Consider the following 9,035-nt stretch of genomic DNA (forward strand, 5'->3'; position numbering starts at 1 on the left):
TTCCCTGACCGGGAATCGAACCCGGGCCGCGGCGGTGAGAGCGCCGAATCCTAACCACTAGACCACCAGGGAGATGCGCTTAGACGCTGACAGCTCGACTTAAAATTTCTTTCCTGCCCCGAAATCGAATCCGGGCCACGGTTGTTCGAAGGCTTTCACCTGTGCATCCATCAATGTCATTTCTTATATCAATTGCTCCCGATACATGAACTCTGCCACACAGGTCTCTGTGGCAAGAAATGCTGGGATTAGATAAGGAAGATTTTTTCAGCCAAAACGAATCGGCACTGACTGGACAGCCATTTAAAATCAACGCTGTCTGCCCAGGATGGAAGACCCGAAGGGATGTACAGTTTTCTTATTTCCTGAAGACTTACAAAGCTGAGACTTGGTTTTGGTGTTTGTTCCCTTTCCACTCCCAAGAGCCGCAGTGGTTGGGGCGGTGAGTTGGGGAAAGTGAAATGTGCCCCTGAGCAGCGTGTGGGGCTATTTCAGCTTCCCCTCCTCTGACAGCGCTGTGACTTGACTCAGATGTTCTCAGGGACAGTTACTGACGCGAGACAGTGAAAGGATTCTCATTCCCGCAGATCGGGAATTCAAACCGTGTGCCGGCTTCAGGACAATGAGAAAGATTAATTGGGATGAGTGAAGAAGCTGTGAGCTGCATTTCAAACAGGTAGGTGGAGTCAGATGCGTCATCCATTGCGCACCTGGCATTCTGCGGATCTGGCGCCCCCATGCTGCAGAGTTCTGATGTTAACACGGACATGCGCAGCAATGGGAACATTCACAAGAGGAACAGCCAAAGATAATCACCGTCACTGCTTCCCTTCCATCGTCCCAACTTTGTGAAGCAGTATCTTTCACTGGCAAATAAAACACCTTTGTCCTCAGGTGCCTGCATAACTTCGATCATGACTTCACGCCCCTCACTGTTCTCGTCTCATTTCCAAACTCTTGGCTCATCGCCTCAATAGCAGCTCTGTGGGTATCTGCTTGTTCCACCCTGACAGGCAGTGGGCTACAGATTCCCGACCAGTGCCAATGTGATTGAAATACTTCAACCTCTCCACTGATTTGCATCTTTAAAAAAAAACCTTGGAGCAATCTCCCTTTCTTTCTGACGACATTTCTCAACTGTAGTCGGCAGGGTTCACACCTGCGTGGGGAAACCGCAATGGATTTCATGTCCATCGTATTCACCACTCGGCCCATCAATACAGAACCACACTGACAGCTTCATTTCCCAGGTCTCTCTGCCTGTGGAGCTGCGAAAGAGTAAATCATTGCTGAGTTTGTTTGAATCCAATCACTTCACAGGTTTCGAAAGGGTTAAATATCTGCAAATAGCGAGTCTGGGTGTTTCATCCCGAAAGATGAAATGGACGTTCAGTTAAAAACATAAAACAGAAATTGCAGGAGCAACTCAGCAGGTCAGGCAGCATCTGTGGAAGGAGAATCAGAGACAACAATTCAGAACTCGTTTTTTTCCTCATCCAGGTACAGCCAAACCTGCTGAGTTTTTCCAGCAGTTTCGCTTTCTGTCTCGGATTCTCAGCATCCGCAGTCCATTACGATAGAAATTCAATCAATTCAGAAACCCCTTTGTACTGCCTCAGTGGAAAAGATTCTCGTTTGGGAAACATTTTCCTGAAACCATTAAAAACGTGCACTTTCGCAGCCAAAAAAGCGTTAGGAGCGAGAACAAGAAGCACTCTGTCCCTGGGTGGTCTCAAACCACCAACCTTTCGGTTAACAGCCGAACGCGCTGACCAATTGCACCACAGAGACAAGTCCCAATAACACTTGCACAGTGTCTTTGAGGAACCTACTATTCAATTCATAATTCAACCCGCCCCGCCCAAAAATACCATTGTCTTCTATCAGTTTTACTTTTTCATAATAAAGGCTTGGACATTAATTATGGAGACATGGGGACAGCCTGATCCCACCATCTGCAGCAACATCCATGTCACGAGGAACGAGTTCTCCAACATTGGGGCCATCGCCCTCCGAGCCTTTCAGTGTTTTGCCTCTTCCCGAATTTTCTCATAGGCCCCGAGCCGAGAATGGGCTTGAATTCCTGATGTGCAGAGAATTCTTTCAATGTCTCGGATCAGTTCATGTCCCGAGAATATCAGAGTCAATCAGCCTCTGAAACAAGGGGACGGTGTGTGGACTGTCTCTGCTCAGTCCGTCAGATCATCCTTCATTCTCCTCTAATTCTACTTCCCAAAGAGTTTCTAAAGATTCACAAAGCTGGAGACTGGGATTTGTGTTTTACTTCCGGAACATTTTTCCACCTGCTGACTGACAATATTTTGCCAAAACCTCTTCCACATTGTAACATTTGCATCATGTCCAGGGATGAGCAATTTCCATTTTGTGGAGACATTCCCAAGTTTGGGAATGTTCTCTTTGGAGCAAAGAATGTTAACTGGAGATTTCCAGGGGCTGTTAGCAATGATGGGAGAAGACGTGGTGTGAATGGGCAGGTTAATGATCAGGAGACCCTTTTGCCACTGACTAGGGTCAGTTACCAGCGGGCAGGGATTGAAGTTCTTTAATGGAAAGCAGCATTTGTGTCGAACAAACACAGCGAATACTGCAGAAAGCCAACAGGTCGAGCAGCATCTGTGGAAAGGTAAACAGAGCCGACGTTTTGAGTGGTGCTACGGTTTTTGTTCAGAACTCAGTCTTTTGCCTCTTCCCGAAGTTGGTCCAGGTCTGTGTCTCAATTGACAAACACGTGGCAAGTGCAGTGCCGCAATGTGAAATTATAGCCTTTGCTGTTTAAAAAAAAGCAGTGCATTGTTTAAATGGTGATATATTGGAATGTGGAGAAAGTGAGGACTAGAGGTGAAAGTCGAAAAATGCGGCACTGGAAAAGCACAACAGGTCAGGCAGCATCTGAGGAGCAGGACAGTGAACGTTTCAGCACAAGCACTTCATCAGGAATGATGTATGGATGTCCTAAGGGGTCTCAGAGTCCCTCCACCCCAGTCAATGCCAGTTGTCGGGCAGATGCAGCAGGCAATGAGCAAGGCAAGTGGTATATTATGAAGAGGAATTGAGTTCAGAAGTGGGGTCATTGAACATATTCAAGGCTAAGTTCATCTGAGTTTTGAACAACAAAGTAGTGGATGGTTATGGGGGGAGGGAAGAAAATGGTTTTCAGACCAGTACAGGTCAGTCACAGAGTCAGACAACACTCAACAGGCCCTTCATCCAACTAGAACATGCTGAGTATGTTCTCAAACTAAACTCGTCGCACCTAACAGTGTTTGGCCCATAAACCTTCCAACCTTTCGTATTCATGTACTTATCCAAATGTCTTTTAAACGTCATAACTGTACGTGTATAAAATCATGAGGGGCATGGATAGGATAAATAGACAAAGTCTTTTCCCTGGGGTGGGTGAGTCCAGAACGAGAGGGCATCGGTTTCGCTGAATGAACTGCCAGAGGAAGTGTTGAAGGCTAGTACGATTGCAACATTTAAAATGCATTTGGGTAGGTATATGAATAGGAAGGGTTTGGAGGGATATGGGGCCGTGTGCTGTGAGGTGGGACAAGATTGGGTTGGGATAGTTGGTCGGCATGGACAAGTTGGACCAAACAGTCTGTTTCTGTGCTGTACATCTCTATCTCAATGTTCAACATACTCAGTGACCTGGCCTCCACAGTTTTCTGTGACAATGAATTCCATAGATTCACCACTCTCTGGCTAAAGAGATTTCTCCTAATCTCCATTCTCCCTTTATGCTGAGGCTATGCCCATGGGTGTTAGTCTCTCCTCCCAATGAAAACATCTTCCCAATATCCACTCTGTCCAGGCCGTTCAATGTTCTGTATGTTTCAGTTAGATCTCTCTTGAATGTGGGCCTGTTAATCAGCATGAACCAAACCCTTCAGTATGAGGACATCCGTGATTAGATTCAACAAAGTGAGAATGGAGAGTGAGAGTGTGGAATGGAGATTTTCAGCTTTTAGGGAATAAGGTAGGAAAGAAAGTTTAATATAAATTATAATTGATCAGATGAGCCGATGGGCCAAGGAGTAGTGGATGGAGTTTAATTTAGACAAATATGAGCTGTTGTATTTTGATGAGGCAACTCAGGGCAGGACCTATGTGGTTAATGGTCAATTAGTGGAATTCTGTGCTCAAGGAAGCAGTAGAGGCAGCTTCATTAAGACACTGTTGGATGGGTTTTCTGCGTGGTAAGGGAATTAAGGGAAGTTGGGATAATGCAATTAGGAGGAGCTGAGACGATTGATCGATCCGCCATGATTTTAATGAATGGCGGAACAGGGTCGATGGTCCAAATGGCCTACTCCCTCTATTACTTTGAAACTATAACCCTGCGTTTCCCATGGCTAACCCACCTAACCTGCACATCCCTGGATACTGGGCAATTTAGCACAGCCAATCCAAATCAAGGCCAGAGAGCAATGTAGTGATTTGGAAACCAAATACCAGAGACTGATAGAAAGGGACAAGGAGAATAAATGTACGAGCAATCAAAACTGGATTCAAACCATCACAAAAAATAAAACTAAAAGCTCAGTTTGGAATCTGTGCTGCATTGTAACAAAAGTGAATTAATTGACTGCACACATTGAAGAGAATAATTATGATCTGAGACTCCTTACAGACATGTGGATTCAGAATGACAAGGATTGGATCCGGAATATCGAAGGGATACATGGCATTCAAGTCGAGTGAGGAGCTCAGTAACGGTAGAGGGGGGGCACTGCTATTCAAAGCACTGATAGCATGGTAGTCTGGTGTCAGCTCGGATTTCAGGTCCTGATTTCTCTGTCCTCTGATCTCCCTCTTCCCACAGAGTTAAATGTTGTCTGTTCTCAGCTCTGCTCGATTTCTTCTGAAGCTTTGATCCCCTTTTACACCTTCTGGAGCAATAAAATATTCTGAGCCTCCTGGAAATGACACCTTATCTATACCCCTCCTGATTTTAAAAATCTCTAAAGTTTTCTGTCAACTTCCTCGGCTCCATTGGAAAAGTGTCCCAGCTTCTTCTTAATTCAAACCCTCCATTCTGAGCAACACGCTGGTAAAGTCGGGAACAGGGAATTGTATCAAATCACATGAGCAGCGTGTGAGTCTCTTTCCCCTCCTCTGACAGCGCTGTGACTTGACTCTGATGTTCTCAGGGACATTTACCGACGCGAGACAGTGAAAAGATTCTCATTCCTGCAGATTAGGAATTGTACCCATACGCCGGTTTCATGACAATGAGAAAGATTAATTGGGATGTGTGAAGAAGCTGTGAGCTGCAGTTGAAACAAGTAGGTGGAGTCAGATACGTCATCCATTGCCCCCATGGTCCTGAAGAAATGTTTGCTTTTGTCTGCTTGAGAGACTTTGGACACTGGTGTGGCAGGGAGAATACTGAGATACCGAGTGAGGGAGATTCAGTGCGCTGACTGTGAAAAGTGCTTCAAACCATTTACTCAGATTGGGGAATTAAAATCACACCCCTCGCGGTGGGAAAGACAACGTCCCCGCTCTGTTTGTAATTTCAAACCCAGAGCAACACAAGGAAAGCTCCAGCCAATGGGGAGACCGTGGAAATGTGGGGACTGTGGGAAAGGATTCTCTTCCCCATCCGTGCTGGAAACCCACAGACGCATTCACAACAGGGTGAGGCCGTTCTCCTGCTCAGTGTGCAGGAAGGGGTTCAGACAGAGAGAAGCCATTCACGTGCCCCATGTGCAGGGGAGAGTTCACTCAGTCAGCTGCACTGCTGACCCACCAGTGGGTCCACACTGGAGAGAGGCCATTCACCTGCTGTAAGTTCCAAAAGGGCTTCACCTGCTCCTCCCACCTGAGGAGGCACCATCGAGTTCACGTGACAGCTCAAGGGGTTTGAAGGAGCGATGGCCAAGTGCTCTGATCAACCCAGCAATGGGGCGTCCCAGTTTCGAATCCCTCTGCGGTAGATTGCAGAATTGGAGTTCGGTCAGTAATCTGGACTTCATAATCTAAGGATGAAACCACTTTTAGGAGGAAAAACACCATCTGATTCGCTCATGTCCTTTTTAGTGAAGGAAACTGCCATTGCGAGAAAGGGTTCACTCAGTCATCCCAGCTGCATGTTTTACCTGGCTGTACCAGGGATCCAGTTACAAAGGACAACTCAGCTGACCAACAAAGAAAGTGGGGTGGGGGGACTGGGTGCACTTTGACCTGGAAGTGTTTTCTTTAAAAACTACTTTTTGTATGTCTTTGTCCTGGGGAAATCTGAAGCTGGAACAAAATAGGGTCGTAGTAAAGGTTACCTGAACTTACCGCCCGGCTTAGACTCTGTGAGGTCCAACAGGTTTTTGTTTTAAAGCTGCTCATTTCTTTCAGCCTCCAGCACTAATGTCATGTCTCAGAAGGACCAGTGAATGAGTAGCTAATATTGTGACAAATAGTATACTTTTTCAGGACTTCTGGTTCATTGTTTCATTGGAATTGCAAAGTTTACTGGCAACAGTGGGAGGTGTGGGTTGTATTCACTGGAAACAAAGTTTTAAAATCTCACAAACACCAGGGTATATTCTAACAGGCTTACTTGGAAGCACTAGGTTTCGAAGTGCTGCTCCTTCTTCAGGTAGCTGTGGTGTAGAATCACAAGACACAGAATATATCGCAAAAACATTAGACTGTCATGCAACATCAGTGACTTATTGAAAAAACCTAGATTGTTGTTAAATCTTTCATCTTTTAAAATGGGCTGCAGATTTCATTCATTAATATGTACATTCCAGAACTTCTTTTAAGTCACGTTCTCCAGGAAATTGATGTTTTATAAAAGGAGGTAACACCTCACATCAAACAACGCATGAAAGCTGTGAGGTGAGAGTCTGTCTGCATCCCAATCTTGAGTCAGACTGGTTCTATTTCCAAATATATAATCCTGCAAATGCAAATTCACCCCAAATGTGTGAGTGCATGAATGAGAGAGAGAGTGTGTATGTGCGTGAGGATGCTGGGTAAAGTGTGTGTGTGATGGAGTGTCATCATGTGCGAAGATGTATGCGTGGGTGTGAGTGGGGGGGCGTATTAGTGTGTGTCTGAGAGAGAGCATGTCTATCGGAAAGGCTCTGCACGAGCGAGTGAGTATGTAAGAGTGTGTGTGAGTGAGAGAGAGAGAGAGAGCGTAACAGTGAAGTGGAGTTACCTGTCATGTGACATGAACCCAAGGTCGCGATTGAGGCCATCCTCCTGGTTTCCGAACTTGGCTATCAGACTCTGCTGGGCCACTAGAAATGATTTAGCAGTTACACAACACACATTGCAGAGGGCAGGGTGGGACTTGTCTTTCGATTTGCAGAAGTTTGGACGTTCTGGGTGCTGGAAACGAAGGAATACACATACTGAAGGACCTTCGGCACAGAGAGATGGAGCTGGAAACCAGTCTGCAGACACGTTGGGGGATTCACTGTGGAAACAGGCCGTTTGGCCCACCAAGTCCACACTGCCCTCCGAAGAACATACCCCCACCCCCCAACCCACCTGATAACCCCACAGCTAATCCCTGAATTTAGAACGCCCAATCCACTCGAGCCTGCACATCTTTGGAACATGGGAGAAAACCCGAGCGCCCAGAGGAAACGGACGCGGACAGGGGGTGGGGGAGGGGTAGGAAAGTGCAAAATGCACACAGTCACTGTGAGGGTGGGATTGAACCCAGGTCCCTGGCGCCGCGAGGAATCCCCTCTCCAGCTCTCGGCAATCGATTGGCTTCTCCCCAATCCTGGTGACACTCCAATCAGTTTGAGGAATTCAATTTGCTTCCACAGAGTTTCCACGGGGCAGGGGTCGTTGTATCTCGGCAGATTTAACGATCCAATGAAGGGCTCGTCTGTAGCGAGAACACTGGTCCACATTTCGCTGAAAAATTGAAGTTCTCTCCGCAATTAAAACCCTTAAATACTCCCACGCAGGCTGCGTGTATTCACGGGGATTCTCAATGCATGTTGATATTTGAAATCATTTCCTGTAGACAAACATTTCCCCTCCTGGACTCAAACACTGCTGATATTCAGGCCCTGACTAAATTTCTTGTCCATGCCTGAACAACAAATCCTCCTCTGCTAATAACTTGAGAAAACAGATCACTGCTGTCAGTGCAGGGCAGAAAATAGGATGAGAGAAGTTTGGTTTGCACAGAACAGCCTTCTCTTTCTTCTACCCGAAATCTCTGTCTCTCAATTCCTTAGACTTTCAATGTATTCCAACCCAAATTCATCCTTCCATCCTCCTGCCTTTGCCCAGCTCCCCTCTCCTGAAAGTGCTGACCCTCTGTTCAGTTTCTCAGCCACATCTCGCCATCCTTAGTATATCGCCCACATCTTTATTTAGTTTTTAAAACAGAAAGGCAGTGGTTTGCTGATGCCAGGATGTGAGGGTGACTGCACTCACACAGTGTTCCAGACTCGTCTCTCGTGTCATTCAGAAAAGTCTGCACTGCACATGTGCAGAGAAGGGGATGCTGGGAGTGGGTGGGATGCATTTTCACCTCCCCATCCAATCATCCCCATAGCATCCCCTGTCCATTCTCTCTCTCTACCCTCAACTACCAGTCCCTTCTCTCTCTGTCCTACACATGCCACTCTCCCCACCCCGTCCATTCTATCTCTGCACTCTCTGCCCTTTGTCCAGTCCCTCATCCACCCTCTGTCCCCATCCATTCCCTTTATCGCTCCACCCTCTGCCTTCCCCAATCCAGTCCCTTCCCTTACACTCATTTTCTCTCACCTCCCACACGCTGCCCCCATCCATTCCTTCTCTCCCCCACCTTCTCCTGCCATTCATTGTTGCTCTCTTTCTCCACCCTCTACCCCGTCCATTCTCACCCCAACCTTTGCCCCGTCTATTCTCTCCCCACCCACTGCCGCCCGTCCATTCTCTCCCCACCCACTGCTCCCCGTCCAATCTCTCCCCACCCATTGACCCCATCCATTCTCTCCCCACCTACTGCCCCGTCCATTCCCTCCCCACACACCGCCCCGTCCATTCTCTCC

The 9,035-nt window shown here is 47.1% G+C and overlaps 2 non-coding genes across 2 annotated transcripts; both read right to left on the bottom strand.

Annotated features, from left to right (window-relative positions):
- trnae-cuc (transfer RNA glutamic acid (anticodon CUC)) lies at window positions 1-72 on the bottom strand. The gene has a single exon. It is a non-coding gene; the product is annotated as a tRNA-Glu (tRNA).
- A 1,645-nt stretch (window positions 73-1,717) lies between these two features.
- trnan-guu (transfer RNA asparagine (anticodon GUU)) lies at window positions 1,718-1,791 on the bottom strand. The gene has a single exon. It is a non-coding gene; the product is annotated as a tRNA-Asn (tRNA).
- Window positions 1,792-9,035: the final 7,244 nt, after the last annotated feature.

Source organism: Chiloscyllium punctatum, chromosome 36, assembly GCF_047496795.1.
Source record: "Chiloscyllium punctatum isolate Juve2018m chromosome 36, sChiPun1.3, whole genome shotgun sequence".
Taxonomy (NCBI): Eukaryota; Metazoa; Chordata; class Chondrichthyes; order Orectolobiformes; family Hemiscylliidae; genus Chiloscyllium; species Chiloscyllium punctatum.